The 17,207-nt window shown below is 45.2% G+C and overlaps 1 long non-coding RNA gene across 15 annotated transcripts in view; it reads right to left on the minus strand.

Annotated features, from left to right (window-relative positions):
• Positions 1 to 17,207, minus strand: part of LOC107320007 (uncharacterized) — a 75,958-nt gene that overhangs the window by 51,183 nt on the left and 7,568 nt on the right. For 9 of the 15 annotated variants that reach the window (XR_014934602.1, XR_014934604.1, XR_014934600.1 and 6 more), the window contains 3 exons: positions 14,887 to 14,964; positions 5,632 to 5,832; positions 1,301 to 1,428 (listed from right to left, as the gene is read on the minus strand). This is a non-coding gene — a long non-coding RNA (uncharacterized LOC107320007). Of the gene's footprint in view, positions 1 to 1,300; positions 1,429 to 5,631; positions 5,833 to 6,654; positions 11,143 to 14,886; positions 14,965 to 16,199; positions 16,333 to 17,207 lie in introns of all 15 variants that reach the window. The other 6 variants (XR_014934610.1, XR_014934606.1, XR_014934609.1 and 3 more) reach the window with 5 other exon arrangements.

The following is a 17,207-nucleotide window of genomic DNA, read 5'->3' on the forward strand; positions in this document are numbered from 1 at the left end:
ACCAGTGCCTCACCACTCATTCAGAGAATAATTTTTTCCCGATATCCATTTTGAACCTCTCCTGGCACAACTTGAGGCCATCACCTCTCATCCTATCATTGTTACCTGGGAGCAGAGCCTGACTCCCACCTCACCACCACCTTCTTTCAGGAAGTTGTAGAGAGCAATAAATCTCCCCTGAGCCTTCTCTTCTCCAGACTGAACCATCCCAGTTCCTTACCTGCTACCCATAAGACTTGTGCTCCAGATCCTTCACAGCTCCATTGCCTTTCTCTGAGCAGGCTTCAGGGCCCCAATTTCTTCCTCATAGTGAAGGGCCCAAATCTGAATACAGCTTGCTGCTCCCTGAGCACCACCCACTTAGGGCTGCCAAGTGCATCTAAAGAGACAGCTTTGAATGCAGCACCAAATCTATCACAGACACCCTTATGCCTTCATTTGATTAGAGAGGCAGCTCACATACTTCTTCCCCCTTGGGAAAGACAGACTAAATAACCTCTGCATAGCAATGCTTTGCCTTGAATCTTGCCCATTAAAATCTACATAGAACAGGTGAAAAGCATCTCCATTTTGTCCTGGTGGTTATTTTGCCTCAGCTGTGCCTGGGGATAGATGGATACAATACCAAGGCAAGAAGGGATAGGGCCAGGACCAGCTTTTTCCTCATGTCACGTTATAATAGAACAAAGCAATCTCTTTGAAATCCCTGTCCATTCCTGCTCCAGATCCCCCAAATCCCTGTAACGTGTAACCTCACTTTACTGAAAAAAGGCAAACTATAGGAACAACGTTACTATTAGCGGTTTGATTAGGAACAGATTCTCCAAAGTACTTCATTAACAGGAATGTCCCTGCCATTTTACACTCAAATTTGCCCTCATTTTCCACACCTGATACTTTCTCATTTTTATTATTGTAAAATGTTGACATGGAAAAAGCTGAGTCAGGCACCCGAGGTCAGAAAAGGCGATTTGCACTAGAGTAATGAATCCTGCTGCCTCCCAGGGCTTCCTTTCTTGTCCTTTCCTCATTCCTGGTTCTTTTTCAAGCAAATGATCATTTTTTCCCCACCCCCATCCTCCATCCCAGCACTTCTCCCTGCTTTGGACGCTGGCAGGTTGAGAGCTACAATTAGAGACAGTGTTTATGGTGCCGGCCATATGGCTCACAATGCAAAACAGCAGCTGCATGGGAATCTCAAAAGCAGCCCTCCCCAAGGTCACCGTGAACAAGGGAGTGTGTGCCCTCCCAGGTGGGACATGCAGTCTTCTCATCACTCCATATATGATCACACACGTACCCATCGGGTGCCTCTGCTGCACACTAATGTAGGAACAGCTGCAGAGTGCTGATTGTGTCCCATACACAACCACTGAGCAGCGGGAACACAGGGATGTCAGGGCTGCTTCTCTTCTGGATTGCAGGTTCCTGAAAACAAGGTGAGAAACAGGCTGAGGTCACCCAGGAGCTCATGATGCCTTAAATGCAATGCTGGCATGGAGGTTTCTCCTTTACTGGAAGATCTTTTAGAGTAATGTTGGCTTTGAAGGGCAGGGAGTCTGGGTGTAGAGACCAAACAAACAAGCATCTTGTTCTCCTGGATCAGGCTGATTTCTGCCTGTGACTTTCCCCTTCCCATCCCAAAGACAGGTATATATTGCAACAGAGCCAGCACCGTGGCTGTGATCACAGACTCAAGGCAAGAAATCCCATGGCTGCAGTCACAAATACATTACATTCATGTCTAAAGGGCAGGAATTCATCCTAGATTGGGTGGATTTTTTCTTGATGTTTAAATCATCCATCTCCAGTAGAAATAGCTGTGTAAGAAGCAACCTGTGAGCATTCTGCACCCAGCTGTTTCCAGGAAAGCTCCAAGTGACCAGGCTGGGATTTCCTCCGGCGCTCTCATGACATTAGCAGATACACTTTTAAAGATGTCACATTCATAAAAGAGCAAGAATGTGACCTGACTAAAGCACTATTTCCCAGGCTGTTTATCACCATCTGATAAATGAATGAGAGCATTTGATGCTTACGGGCTGTAACCAGAGCAGAAGGGCACTCTCTGGGACCGTGCCAAATGCCCTGCTCTTCCTGGAGAGCAGCAAAGTGCACATCCCAGAGACTGACACACAAGCCAGCGAGGATTTCATTTTCACCCAAAAACTATCAGGCAACATCTTGTCTGCCTATATGAGGCATTGCCCCTTTCATTTAAGTCTGTATGTGGTGGGGTGGGAGAGGCTTTCCCTCTAAGCAGTCAGCTTTCAAAGTATCCAGGGTAACTAGAGATAGGACAAGAGGGAATGGCCTCAAATTATGCCAGGAGAGATTCTGGTTAGATATTAGGAACAATTTCTTCTCAGAAGGAATGGTGAGGCATTGGCACAGGCTGCCCAGGGTGTGGAGGAGTCCGTCTCTGCAGGTGTTCAAGAGCTGTGCAGATGTGGCACAGAGGGGCATGGTTATGGGCATGGTGGGAGTTGGACTGGATGATCTTAGTGACCTTTTCCAACCCTAATGATTCTCTGACTCTTTGATTCTATGATTCACTGTACCATTTTTTAAGTTTTCATGTACCCATAGAGTGACAGAAATGGATAGAAGATGTACACAGTGTCTCAATATATTATGTAAAACTTTTTACCAATATGTCTTCTGAAGACTAAAATAGGTGAAAAGAGCCTGAAGCTGTACAAATTAAAGTAATGGAAATGCTAGGTGAGAGGAAGGAAGTAATATTCTGCATTACCTGGTGACATTCCCAGTGCCCAGTCACAAGAGAAAAAAACAAAATTCAGATTCCGGATGGTGGGTAAGAATGAAGAAAAAGGCAGATGAGGTGATGGGGCAGGAGTCTTTTCTGGGATCAGACATTCCCTCCCATGTAGACAGAATGCTTAAGCAGTGGACATCTTCCTGTGAGTCTTTAACAGCACCTAATTTAGGTTTTACACTATGTATTGCCATGTACATAGCTGCAGAGAGCTATTGAAACCTTCTTAATGAGGTACTTGGGCTCCTTATATAGTCCATGAAGAGATCTGGTGACTGACAAACAGCTGAGAAAGCCTCGGAGCTATCAGAGCTGCTCTGTAGAAAACACAAAGCACAGCATAGCATGAACTTTTTCCCTTCAGGCAGGAAATAATTGCCTGCCTTCCCAAACCAGGGCACTTCTCTGTCTGTATGTCACTGGATAGAGAAGTTCCAGACTAAGCAAAGCAGAAAATAGGAATTAGCCATCTTCAGGGTTTGTCAGAACAGGATGGAACATTCTGGGTGGCTCACTGTGATGTAAACACCCCTCACACTTTGTCTTGTTGCACAACATGGGATAATTAACTATTTCCAGAGAGATCCAGAGTGAGTGCTGCTATTAGACATAGACCTACAGACACATTAAAACATAACGAAGTGTCTTAACCACCCTTTACAAGATGAATTTATCACAGGGAACCCTATAAAATGAAAATGCAAGAGCAATTCTATGACTGCTCTTACCTCAGACAGGGAGAGATTATTTGTTGCTAATGAATGGCAAATTCATTGCAATTTCATCCCCATGAATGAAATATGTGGGGATGCAGAGCAAGGGCCCTGCATTGCACAAAGGGCATTTTGCAATCAGCTCACAGCACCTATCTAAACTGCCCGGGAACTCAGTTACACTGTTGCTCTAATGCCCAGACGCTGGTGTGCCTGCCTTGAAATCCCCTGCTAACCTGGGGCTCAGCAGCTTCCCAGCCCTTTCAGACTCAGCTGCCCCCATCAGCAGGATTTTCCTTCACAGAGCCCGAGGGGAGAGCATGATGAGTTCTGCAGCTTCCTTAATGAAGCCAAGACATCTCAACCTAAGTGATATCTTTCCCTGTATAATTAAATATTTGGCAGTGGCTGACTATCTGGGGCAAGCACTGTAGGTACACAGTGCTGCTGGGCTGCTGAGGTCCCAGCAGAGCTCTGGGAAGGGAACACCTGCAACACTACAGTCCCCATGCAGGTGCATGCAAAGCACTTCCCATCACCTTAAGACTTTGTATTGTGCCCCACACGAGTCCAAGCATTCCTGATCAGCTCCAGTGGTCAGGGGATCAGTGATACGTGCTCCTCTACATCCAGGGGAGTGAGTTTAAATAATTGGCTTTCAAGCCTACCTACATCCACCAGACATCTCATAGTCTCTCCTTTCCATTTTGTGCATGCTCTTTCTGTGTGCCCTTCTACCCCTCTGGCCACAGACTTAAACTGCTGTGCTCATCATATCTCTACTCCCTGCCTGCTCCAGTCCTGGTCAAAGCAAAGGTGAGCTGTTCTTTGCAAGGCTAAAATCTGCACGAAGCAGGAAGGGCAGAACACACTCTCAAAGCATCAGTGTTTTAGGCCTGTCCCAATGGGCATTTCAGGAAGCCTCAAAGCACAGCTGGAAATGTTTAGGTCCTTGTTCCATCACTGATTCACTGCAGGAGCATGGATAAATAAATCACTTCACCTCTTTTTGCCCCTATTTAAAAAATAATAAAAAACGATGATGTCTTTCCTTTGCCAGGCACCAGGAGATCTCAGGATAAACACACTCAGAGTTGCATTAATTCTTCTGTGAGGCTCTCATTACTAGGGCCATCCATGTGGTCAAGCACCTTTGAAGTAAACATCACCAGGAAATAGAAAAAGAGAGCTCCTACCATCCAGTGATCAGACAGTCCCAGCAGACAGTTGGACTAGACAAGCTTAGTGATCTTTTCCAACCTTAATGATTTTGTGATTCTATGACTGCAAACACACAGCATTATACGTTTGCAGCTCTGCCGTCATCAGAAGTTGATGGCATAGCATGGCCTTCCTGCCAGCAGACACTGACTAAGCTGTGTGTTTTCCTTGAAGATCTTATGATTGCTTGGAAACTAGGAAGACTTTTTTCTCAGAAAGTGGTGATTCAGTGGCACAGACTGCCCAGGGAGGTGGTAGAAACATCATCCCAGAGGTGCTCAAGAGCCATGGAGATGTGGCATTGAGGGACATGGCTTAGTGAGCAATAATGATGGTATGTGTACAATTGGACTCGGTGATCTTAAAGATCTTTTCCAATCTTAATGATTCTATCATTCTACATCTTGTCCTCTTCCAAAACATGAATGAGGCAGAAAACTGTTTGTTAGGCTGTGCACAGTAGAAGATTGTACAAACACAGCATCTTCTTGTCCTTGAAGAGCATATAAATAAATGGGCACTTACCTTGACGGCAGGCTGCAGCGTTAGTCAACACTCAAGCAGTTAATTTGTAAATTTGTACACAATAGAATTCAAGACACTTGAAAAAGCAGCAGAATGTACCTTTTTTGAGTGCGAGTGGATTTAGTGCTTGAACAAACTGCTGGACTAATAGACCAGGGGACCGAGGGTTTGTATTTATCCAGGAGACACAGCTCAGGCAGCTGTGGTGTTTGAGCTCCTTCCTTCATCACCCCAGCAATGCTCCTATTAATGTTATAGTTGAATGACAATTTAATCTTCATCAACTTCCTTCACTATATCATTTCAGCTATTTTTATTATCTATCGTCTCACCACTTTGTGTTATTTAATTTTGGAAAGTATTTGGGAAAGTAGTTTGTCCGACACAACATACCTTGTCATCCTGCTGAGTATCGCACCACTGTGATTTCTGGCAGTCCTGCTGCACAGGAAAGCAAGGGAGAAGCAAAGAGAGGTCTTTGCTTTGTTACCCAGATTGGTCTTGAGTGGTGAGCTGTCGTCTCTTGCCTCGTCCTCGCTGTATGGGATCCTGTGCTGTTAATGAGGACCAAGGACCATCTCTGCATAGATGCCTCTGAAGAAAGAATTTAAAACCATCACACGCTTAGTGAGGCTAAATGAGTATTCAAATTGGTTAATAAAAAAGTAATGAGGAATGCCTGCAGCCCTAAGCCACCTAAAGAAAATCAACAAATGCCAGCAACAGTGCAAACACTTTCCATGGTAGGCAGTGGGGATTTCAAAACAAGGCAGGGAGGGCTTGCGGGGACAACAGAGGGAAATGACAGCAGCTGCTGGAGGAAGCACAAGGGAAAACCATGGGGAAATTTTTCACTGAAGGCAAAGACAGAGCTGCTCTGGGGAGCTCCCAGCCCAAACAGGGCACAGAGCCAGCCTGCTGCCCCATCCTCCCTGGGGCAGTCAGACTTAGATGATCTCAGAGTTCTTTTTCAAACTTAGCAATTCTATAATTCAATGAAAATCTCACCCGAGTTCAAGCAATGTCTCCCAAACACCCTCAGGCTGGGGTTCAGGTTAAAAAAAATCAGAAAATCATAGAATGGTTTGAGGCTATCTGATCCGATTCCCCTTCACTGAACAGGGACACCCACACCTCCATCAGGTGCTCAGAGCCCATCCAGTCTCACCTGGGGTGTCTCCAGGGGTGGGACACAACCACCTCTCTGGGCAGCCTGTGCCAGCACCTCACCACACTTATTAAAAAACCTTCCTTATATCCAGTCTAAATATCTTTTAGCTTGAAACCATCCCCCATGTCCCACCACAACAGACCCTACTGAAGAGCCTGTCACCTTTTTTCTTACAGCTCCCCTTTAGATACCAAAAGACTGCTCCAGCTCTCTCAGACTGTCCTCACAGAGAAGGTGCTTCATACCTTGGATCATTTGTGTGGTCCTGCTCTGGACACACTCCAGCAGGTCCATATTTCTCCTGTAATGAAGACTCCACATCTGGACACAGTTCTCCAGGTGAGGTCTCACAGCACAGAGTACAGGTGTGTTTTTGCAAGAATAGATGCTTTCAAACCATCTGTGGTTTCATGAAGTATAGGGACATGTTGATCCCACTGTATTACTGCAGTCCCAGAGCATGACCCACAGGATACTTCTGATGGGACTCACATCCCCTAGAGACCGGGGGATTTAGACCATACAAGACTCCCTCCCAGGAACCCCCACACCTTTCAGATTTCCCTTCTGGTGCTTCCCATCACCTTCCACTAATGATGGTAGCTTAAATTCCACATCCAATGCTGTGCCAGATAAAGCTGGTGACATGAGTGCTGCTCAAGGGAAGGCACCACAGTGTGCAGCACTGGAATAGGCTGCTGAGCCTCAGCCATCCCAGTGGAATGAAGGAGCAGGGAGGTAACAGCAGAGAGGTGTCTCTCAGGAGTGTGTGAAGAGAACTCTATTAGAGATTGTGAAATGCTGAGGTACCCTGGAGACCATATAAGTATCTATGACAAGACAGCAAGAATAATTAGCTCGACAGCTGTGGGTACTGATCACGAGCATTTTTAACAGTATCCTGTCATGTTTTGGTTTATTACTACAGTCCGATGAGGTGTGATGCCATTTTCCCTGCTGATGTCTTCCCTTCCAGGAAGCACTGAGGGGCACATACACTTCAGCAGGTATCGTGAGGGCTTGTGGCATATTCTGTCCCTCATTTAAAACTCAAGCACCTTTTAAAAATGACAAGCCAAAGAATTTGAGTCTAACAGACCTGTGGGAATAAAGACTGACTCTGTGGGGGCCTCAGTGTTAGAGAGTAAATGAGCTCAGAAGAGGCCAAGCAAGCTTTAAAATGCATAGTTAAGTGGGTAAAGAGATTTCCTGGCCTTCCAAGCTCAGAATGTCTCCCTCAGCAGGTTCTCTCCTGTTATTTATCTCCTCTGCACAAGAAGAGTGGCTTAGCAGAGCGGCCAAACTTCAGCGTGTGAAGGAATGAGGGCAGAAAAGATGAACATGTCACCCTCAGAGTGCCCTGTGTTCAAACTGGGGTGAAAGCTTCCAGCTTGGTGCTCACATTGTCCCAGACACTCCTGCAATGCCCTCCAGAATGATACCTTTCTCCTCATGAAAAGCTGCATGGCCTGGTAAAGGAGAGAGAAGCGATGCTGACTTTTGCACCACAAGCAGGAATGAGAGAAAAGGAGTATGAAATAAGAAAATCCTGGAGAACAGCCAGGGAATGTGCTTTCCAGAAACATGTAATCTGTAATTGGGCTAATTCTGATGTATTTGTGTCTCCAATTTTTTGTTTTCCTGTTGTCTGTATAACTCTTGATTGGAACATTCGATGTTGCTTTTGTGAGTTCCTAAATCCAATCCGCTGATGATGTACATGAATGTGCATCTGATGGATGTTTTCCAGCACCTTTTTGTTGCCTCAATTAAGGGATAATGAACAAGAATTGTTCCTATTTATAAAACATCTCCTGCTATTTTCTGCTTCCAAATTGGTTGGACAATGTGTCTTAATTAAACACAAAGTCTTGCAACATCATTCAGAGGAGAGAGACCAAGACTGGAAAGGGAGGAAAAAAAGGAGAAGAAATGAAGAGGTGAGGAACTTTTATACTTTGAGTGACTTTATCATGGAGAGATAGTGGGTTTGTTGCAGCAATGGTCACACCTTGCAGTTTTCTGAATCTGATACTGGAGAAATGGATAAGGACATTGGAGCAATCTCCACTCAGAGCCACAACTCTAGAATGACAAAAATGGGTGCCACAGGGAATAAGAAATGAGATGCAGAGCCTTTCATTTTCACTCACCAGACAAAACACCATTCGTCTCCCAAGCTGCAAAGGGAAACAACCATCAAATGATACCCACTAGGTTTTACACAAGGTAAGCTTACAGACAGCATGTAACTGAAGTAAATAAAATAAGTAGAATAAAATAGAGTAAGATAAATAAATAAAATAAAGTAAAATAAAATAAAATAAAATAAAATGACATTGTACCGTGTATGTCTCAGCAGTGACATGTAGGAGAGATAAAGTTGCAAGGTTTTACCAACCTCATCATTTCAAGCTGATATTTACCTGGGTTGGGGTGAAGCTCTCTTTGCACTGCCTCTGCAGTGGGCATGTTGTACCATCTCTCACCAACACACAATTCATATGATTATATGATTTTCAAATCAAATCCTCTAGATCCACTGAAAAGCACATACGGTGCAATGTCATGTTTTAGCCCAGTTAAAGCTATTATAATATCATCTACTCTGTCTGTAAAAGAGCAGCTCTGGCCTGATCTTCAGCCTCTAGGACCTCCCCAATCTCTGACCAAACACACCTGCATTATCTTCTCAGATTAAACACCAAGGTATGTCCTTGGCTCTTGCAGCTCTGAGACCAGTTCTGTAGAACCAGATACTGGATCCACCTCCAGATGTGCCACCTCCAACAAATAGCCATGTGTGATGTATGCAGGCAGGATGAAGTTGTGCACCACAGTGCAGTTGCTTACTGGTCAGATTCTATCTGCAGCTCTTTTTGCAGCCTCAGCCAAATTTCCTCATCTGTAGAGGACCAAAGGAAACCTTCACCATGCCCATGCAGCCCATAAATGGAGCCGTGTATTCAGAGCTGAACACACAACACTAGCTGAGCAGGGAGGCAATAGGAGTCCTTAGAGCCTGTGTTACACATGCAAATACCATCCGTGAGAGGCAACTCTGTCTTCTTTAACACTGCTTGTAATCCTGATGTCATCCTCTTCACTTACACAATGTTTGTTTTGTCACTGTGTGTCAGCACAAGAGCAAAACCATGAGGGGCAGGAGGATTGTGCATGAGTCCTGAAGCCAAGTCTTCCTCCCCTCAGAATACATGTGTTTAAATATAGAAACAGGGAGGCATGACAGAAAGATGAGGGAATTGCATCTGGTCTTTGTCATCCCCATGCAACTCCATAGTGGCATCTGCAAGCCAAGAGCGGCTCCAGCTGAAATAACAGCCCAACCCTTCCTGTCTGCTGTGATATCCTGGGCAAGCCCATGCCCTGAGCACGGCTGTTTCTTCAGGTTTGTTCCAGGGATGCTGGGAGCTGAATTTGGATCCATGCAGCAAATATGTTTCATTAGTTCCAGTTACCTAATCCATCTGTAGCTAAGAATTCAGGAGAGGTTAACTCCATGACTTAGTGTGGATAAAAGAAGGGATGTTAACCCATCTGGATCCTGACACATCTTTGGGTTCACAAAACAGAAAGCAGCAACGTAAGCATCTCCCATTGCTCTGACTCAAAGCCCTGATCTGCAGCACCTTGCCAGATAAGAGAGAGAAGCTGCATTTCCATGGTCCCCTCAAACCCCAGATCCTCTGAAGCTGCCAGTGAAAGGATGGGCTACTTTGTTCTCTCTCTTGATACCATGTAAAATGTGCTTAGGTACTCCAGAGATGGAGGCTTCTGTAACAAGGAGATAAGCTCGAGGTTCTGGCAGCTCTGGTGATAGGGATGGGGATCTCTGAGTGCTGGGCACAATGCTGAGGCTCTCAGGAAGACATCAAATGGGCTGATAAGAATATTCCCTTCCCAAGCAGATCAGAGACCCGGTGGCTAGACCTATATCTTTCCCCCACATGGGCTCCCTCCTCTCTTTTGTGATAAAAACCCTTGTGCTTAAACCAGAGGAAATAAAAAAAGCCAAACATCCCCAGGCTGCCCCTTCCCCAGGAGCAGACTGTGCAGCTTGGTGCCGCTTTCCCTCATCTCCCCCTTTCCTTCTCCTGTTCCCATTCCTTGTGACTGACCTCAAAAATCAGCAAAACCACAGACGTCCTACACTGGAGCTGCTCCCAGCACAGGAGATGCCATAGGGTTCACTCTTTTTTCTACTGCAACTTGAAAAAAATATATATTCTGCTAGCCACTCAATAATTAATGCTTCTGAGCAGTGATTCAGCATGTCAGGAAGAGAATTTTGCACTCTTATTGTAGTCTTTTGTAATTGAATCTTATGCTGTTACATTAGTGTGGCCCCAGATGAGTATGCAATAGCTGAGGGGGGAAAAAAAGGTAAGATAAAGGAATTACAATAGAGCCAGGCTAATGTGAGAACAAGGCAATGTCTTCTGTGCCTCAAGGTGTTAAGTTAATCTCTGATAAGTTATTAACTTATTAATGGGCTGAGAAGGGATGAACTACTTTTCATCCAAAGTCCCAAGTGCTCCTCATCTGCTTCCACATACTTCTCCTTGTCAACCACTTCTGCTTCAGCGCTGCTTTCCTGCTGCTCTGCCTCCATGTATTGTGTTTCAGCCAAAATGAACTCTGTGCAGAAAAGCTCCTGCATGGAGCCATCAGATCATGCTCAGATCCTGGGACACTGGGACTGCTGGGAAGATCTGGGGGCAGAAGTCACAGAATAAAAGAATCATAGAATCATTAAGGCTGGAAAAGACCTCTAAGATCAGCCATTCCAACCGTTCACCTACCACCAATGTCACCCAGTAAACCATGTTCCTAAGAATCACATCTACATGTCTCTTGAATATGAGAGCACAATACCTAATGAAGAACCCTCTAAAGTTTGTTATTATTCTCTCCTATCTTTCAAGTTGTTAACTAATCAGTGATAATCAGTGATTATATTCCACTATCAGTGGAAAAGTATAGAGAGATCGAACAAAAGGACTCAGAGTCACACGCGGGCATTTCAGCTCTTACACAGCACTGTGTTCACTGGGAATCTTTCCACACGGGTGGACATACATCACATTTATCTGGGACCATGACATTTGCCATTCTCAAAGTGATGCCACTCTCAAAGTGATGGGGACTGCTGTGCTGGAAGAGCTTTCCCTCATCAAGCCCAGTTCAGAACCTCAGAGCACCAATCTAAAAACCCAACTCATTTATATGCCTTCCTCTAGGTCTCTTCTCTCAACCATGTAAAAGAAGATAAATGAAGCTGGTGATCACAAAGTATAAAGCTCCCTTCTGAGAATGGTTCAGCAAGGGACTGACTGAGGGTTTCTAGAACAATATTTCTGTGACATGGGCAGAAATGGGTTTTATTGGTGCTGGGGAATGACTGGATGTTCCCTTGGCTCAGAAGAACAGGGAAAGGTAGATCAGCACATCATCTTCCAATAACCTGACTGAACCAGAGCCTCCCTGCAGTGCCCTGCTAGAGCATAACACTGTTTTTCCACAGTTAAAAGCAAACAGTTCTTTCAATCTACCCTTCCCAGCTCAGGCTCCAGTGCTGAAATTGAAGGAAGCAAATAAAAAGGATAAAGTGCATTATAATCCACAGAAGATGATGAATCTGATCATTCTTCCATGCACAAAAGTGACCTTTAGGCCAGAGGAAGGCATGGTGCATCACAAACCTTAGCACAAGGCAGGGGAGGGAAGGAAAACAACCCTCAGTCAACTCTGGAAAAACACCCAGAGGTCTTCTTTGAGTCAGCTGAGGCTTCAGCCCAAATCTCTCCGTTTGCTCAGAGACAGGTTGGCATCTATGTCTGTGCTGCTGCTGCTGCACAGGGTAAGGAGCTCACTGGAGCATGAAAGAGATTGTGATAAAGATACACTGACTGCCATTCTCCTTCCACTGGAAACAGGCTCAGCTTTCATATCTGGATGACATCTCAAACACCAGCACTGGAGAAGGGGGAGGGAGGGAGCTGCTCTTTCTTTGCCCTCCCTGTTTCTGATATTGTGATTATTATTTGCAATTATTTATCATTAGGGTGGCTTTTCAGGTATATAAATAGATGCAGAAGCAGTCCCATTTCCCTTCCCTGCTTCAGAGCATGTACCTCTTTCATGCTTCATCCAAGCTGCTTGAATTGTTTGGGAGATAAAAGCCTTTGTTGAAGATTCCACTGCATTCCCACTTTGTGAGCTATTCCCATGCCAGTTCTGCTTTCCAGCAATATCAGCTGTGCATATAAATTCTCAGGCTCATCTGGATGAATCCTCTTCTGCCAGACGGCTGTTTGAAAGCATTCCCTGAGACCACGTGCCATTTGCTCTGCAAGGCTGTCTGGCGCCAATGTTCCCTGGGAAGCTGCTGCCCTGCCAGGACGTGATGTACTGATCACCATGATGGGGAAGGGGTAAAACACCTTCCATCTCTGGGGCATGCCGGCAGTGAGCAGGCTCTTCTAGCCTTTGCCAGGTGACAGCAGTTTCAAGATGGTTTTCTGTCAGCTAAAGTCCATAATTCATGGCAGCCTCATAGAATGGTACCATAGTAACTGTTACCCAAATTACTTTCTGTGTCATGAAGCAATCAGGAAAGCAAAACTGGGTCTTGCAGGCATCCAGCTAGCAAGAAGCAATGACCTACAGAAAACTAGGTCAAAATCTGCTCTGTCCCACATGCCTTGTGAAGCCTTTGATGCGTTGCATCACTGGGTCTCACTTCTCCCTCTATAAATGTGGGAATAAAGCAGCACTGTCCAATCTCACAAAGGTGTGTGAGTTTAAAAACCCCAGTGACTAAGTTCTCACATACTCCAGCTTCAAAAGCCACCAAAAACTTCCAAGAAACAGTTGTGCTCCAAGGCAGCATAAGCATTGCCAGAGTGGAGAAAAGGGAGACTTGATCAGTGATTTCCTGCCCCATAGAGCAGCTCTGGGGAAGAGCAAGAGAGACTCAATACATTCTACCAACCCTGATCCAAGCTGTCATTCCCATTCATATTTATGAAGTGTCAAGATCTGCAAGCACTTTCACAAAGACCTTGTGCTTGGCCAAATTCACAGGAATCAAAAAAGAAATTGTCAAGACCTCATGATTATGACCGCAGCACAAACACAGAGAAGCAGTTCCAAACCACAGCCAATACCTCACTGTCAGATGGAGATAATCATCCAAGCAGACTCCCAAGTGGAGAGCTCCAGTGACGAATGGAGGCAGGCTGCCTCACGGACACGGGAACACAGGCATCCTCTGTGTTTTCCACACAAAACCATAAATCATCCATGGCACTACAATGGCTTCAGAACAAAGAAAGGTTCCCAATGAACCTGAATAGGGATCTCCTTTAAATGCATGAAGTGGTTAGTGCTCAGTTAACTCACATAGTCACACCAACTCCGTGTGACGAGCTCTAATGCATGAGGGTTACCAACCAAAGCGCTGATTTACTACTTTCCTCAACTCAAAGACTCATGCTCTCCTCTAAAGATAAAAAAAGGAAGTTACTACACTTGTATTACTTCCTATGTCCCTTAACCTGCACTTCCAGAGCCCTCCATCTCCCCAGAATTATTGCCCTCTGATGCAGCATTATCCCATGTTGACTCGTTGTCATATTCATGGCAGCATTACAGTCTCTGGGGGAAAAGGGCTCCTGGCAGCACTACTTTGAGAGACCCTTTATTATATTGACGTCAACAGAGATTGCCTCTTTGATAAATGAGCATGTAACTATGAATAAATACAGGAGTGCATTTTATATGTATTGTATATCTGCAGTTGTAGACTAGAGGTTTGTGCAGGCATGTGCTTTTAATATTAATGTAGGACACAAGGCAGTAGCAACTGGCAACTGTAGGTTGCTGTATTTATATTGCAGTGACAACTGGACGACTTCAGACAGCCATCTAGACAAAAAGTTCTCACTGGATTCATTCTTTGCAACATCTGGGAGATACCCATCCTACACTCTGACTGGGTGGGATCTTGTTTGTGAAGCCAAAGGAGGGCAGAGAACGCTTTTTCACTAAAGAACTCAAAGGAGAAAAAGCGACCTTCCCCTGAGAGCTTATCGAGAGGTGTTGGGAAGCCAGCCCAGCCCAGATGTCATCCTCTAATGAGCCTCAGAAGGAAGGAGATAGGGAAGGAAGGGAGAGAGGACTTTACCATTCTCATATCTCCCCACAACAAGCTCCTGGTCCCCAGGGAAGGGGACCTGCCCCTTGCCTTGCACGTCTCTGCCTGAAACCTTGCTCTGCATGGGAGCAGAGGAAACACATTTCCCAGCTCCTTCTGCCCCTGCCTGAATGGCTCCTTGTTATATTCTCTCAGAAGTTTAGAAGTTGTCTTTGAATACCATAACGTCAAGGTGATGGTTACCAAGGGAACAGCCCATGAGAAGGTCAGGCTTTTCTAGGGATTTTTTCATGCTTACCTTGGCTGAAAGTTCTTCCAGAGCAATCAGGCCAGTATCTTTGCATCCTGGAGAAGCCATCATCAACTTGGAAGAGAACTGAAAAGAGAAGAAGGACATGACTCAGATTTCCAACACCTGTATGCCACATTCTTGGGCAGATACCCTCAAAATAGGTATGATCAGCAGCTGTGTGTTCAACCCAGGGATACAACTAGCAGACCTCTGCAGTGATGAGTTCCAAACTGAATTTGCTTGGAGGCCACAGCAGAGGTACAGAGTAAAAACATCCCCAGAGCATAAAATAGAAAACCGAGCTTGCAATTTGCCTGAAGTACGTCAGCACAGTCCTTGGAGTTCTTGCATTTCCATGGAGCTTTGCTACATTCACCAAGAGAAAATTCAGCTCTCCAGGAAAGGGTGATAAAGCTGAGGTGTAAGCATAACTCTTCCATACCAGGGCATCGTGCAGCTACAGAATGATGGATGTGGTGCAGTTCCTGCTGTCACAGGATCCCCCAGAGATGGAGTTCAGATTCTGATACTGCCCTTCGTGTGCTAATTACTCAGCATGGTATCTTCCTGGCCACAGAGGATAGCAGAACTCTGCTCTTTTCAGAAGGTAGTTATCCGATGACTGGGTTCATTGGAAATCGATGGTGGTTATCAATAACCAAGTGCTCTTTTTCCCGTATTTGGTGCTGACTGCTCTAGGAGAGGGCTGTCTATGTATGCAAAGTGTGGGCACAGCAGCACACAGCAACTATTGTGCCAATGCTACCGGTAATATCTTTGATTTGCAGTGCCTTTGCTATCCCAAGAGCCTACCTGAGTTAAGCCAGGTATAGGAACCAAGAAACAGCCATTTTAAGATCCTGGTGTACATTAGAGGGACAGCAGCAGGTGGCATTTTTCTCCTCTAAGAACCCTGCCAGATTACCTTACGCTCAGCACTTCCATTTGGAACTCTTTCAAAGTCCTTCACTACGAAAAAACACTTTCACTAGTGAAAACCTATGCCTTTCCTGGACCCAGTTGTGAGTCCTGCTAGTGGGATCTCAGGAGACTCTTTCTGTGTAGCAGAGTCACTTGATTTACTCAACATTAGTTACATTCTAGTCCCTGGTAGGGTCAGGCAAACAAGTTCTCCCTACTGCAAGCAAAGAGCTGCTTCTACTAAATGTAAATGTTAAGGCAGATCAGTCAAGGTGTAATCACCTCTCATGGAGCTGCCATGAGCTGTGATGCTCTGTGCTGGTGGCCAAGCAGATGACTGCTAAGAATGAAACTCTTCCCCAGCTTAAAAAGCAACAAACACAAATGAAAGCACTTACCTCCAGCTTGACCTTCACAAAAGAAAGCCCAGCGAATCAGGCTGATCCATCAGTGACATATGGTTTTGAAAGAACACATTTTGATTTGCAGAAAAATATATGTTCCCAGCACTGAGGTGTTTGGTGGTTTGTGCTGAAATAGATGTTTTTGTGCTGAATTGCTGGGACTGACGGTATTTATCTCCTCTTTCTCAAGCACAAAGTCAACACAAGTAGCCTTTATAATCTGCCCATGCACAGCCTTCTTGCTCAGTGTGTGGGCCCTGAGCACAGCCCTCACCACTCACATCCACCAGACACTGGACAGGCACACTTCCAGTTGATTTACTGCTACTTAATAATTAAATACCTGGTGATCACTCAGCCCTGGTGAGTAGATGTTCAATAACTACAGAGAGGAACCATCTCCTGGCAGCCCACCCAGCCTGCTTCATCACTCAGCACCAATGCAGAGCTGAGCCATGCCACACACAGCTCAGCTCCTTAGCTCTCACCACTATTCTCATCCATTCACTCATGTCAGAGGCCTTGCAGGATGTACAGGATTAGGATTGAGCAAGGAAACATTATACAGAAGGAAAGAGTTGGTGACCCTGCATTTGCCCAGGGAAAAGATTTATTTAAGAAAAAAAAAAAGGCTGACCAAGAATAACAAAGCTCTGTTGCCCTCCCAGTACACTGCTGGTGTTTATATCTGTTTCCCAGTGTCACCTTTTGCTAGGCAGCACTTTAGCCTTGTTTTAACATTGCTCTTTATTCTCTCTTAACATTGCTGTTTCTTAGCAGGCAGGGACACTGCCTGCCATCTAACAAACTGCATCCCTTCCTTCTGTGCCTTTGCAATAATAATTCTTTGTCCTGACACATTCAGCTGGAGCACAGGGGACCCTGACAGCTTAAAAACCACCTCCACACTTCTGGGATCTGAAATCCAGCAGTACCTGAGATGACTGAAACAGGAAGAATTTTTGAAAACCAATTTGTCCTCCAGTCTTTCTACCTCTTTGT

Source organism: Coturnix japonica, chromosome 15, assembly GCF_054131305.1.
Source record: "Coturnix japonica strain WE chromosome 15, WE-NBRP24, whole genome shotgun sequence".
Lineage (NCBI taxonomy): Eukaryota > Metazoa > Chordata > Aves > Galliformes > Phasianidae > Coturnix > Coturnix japonica.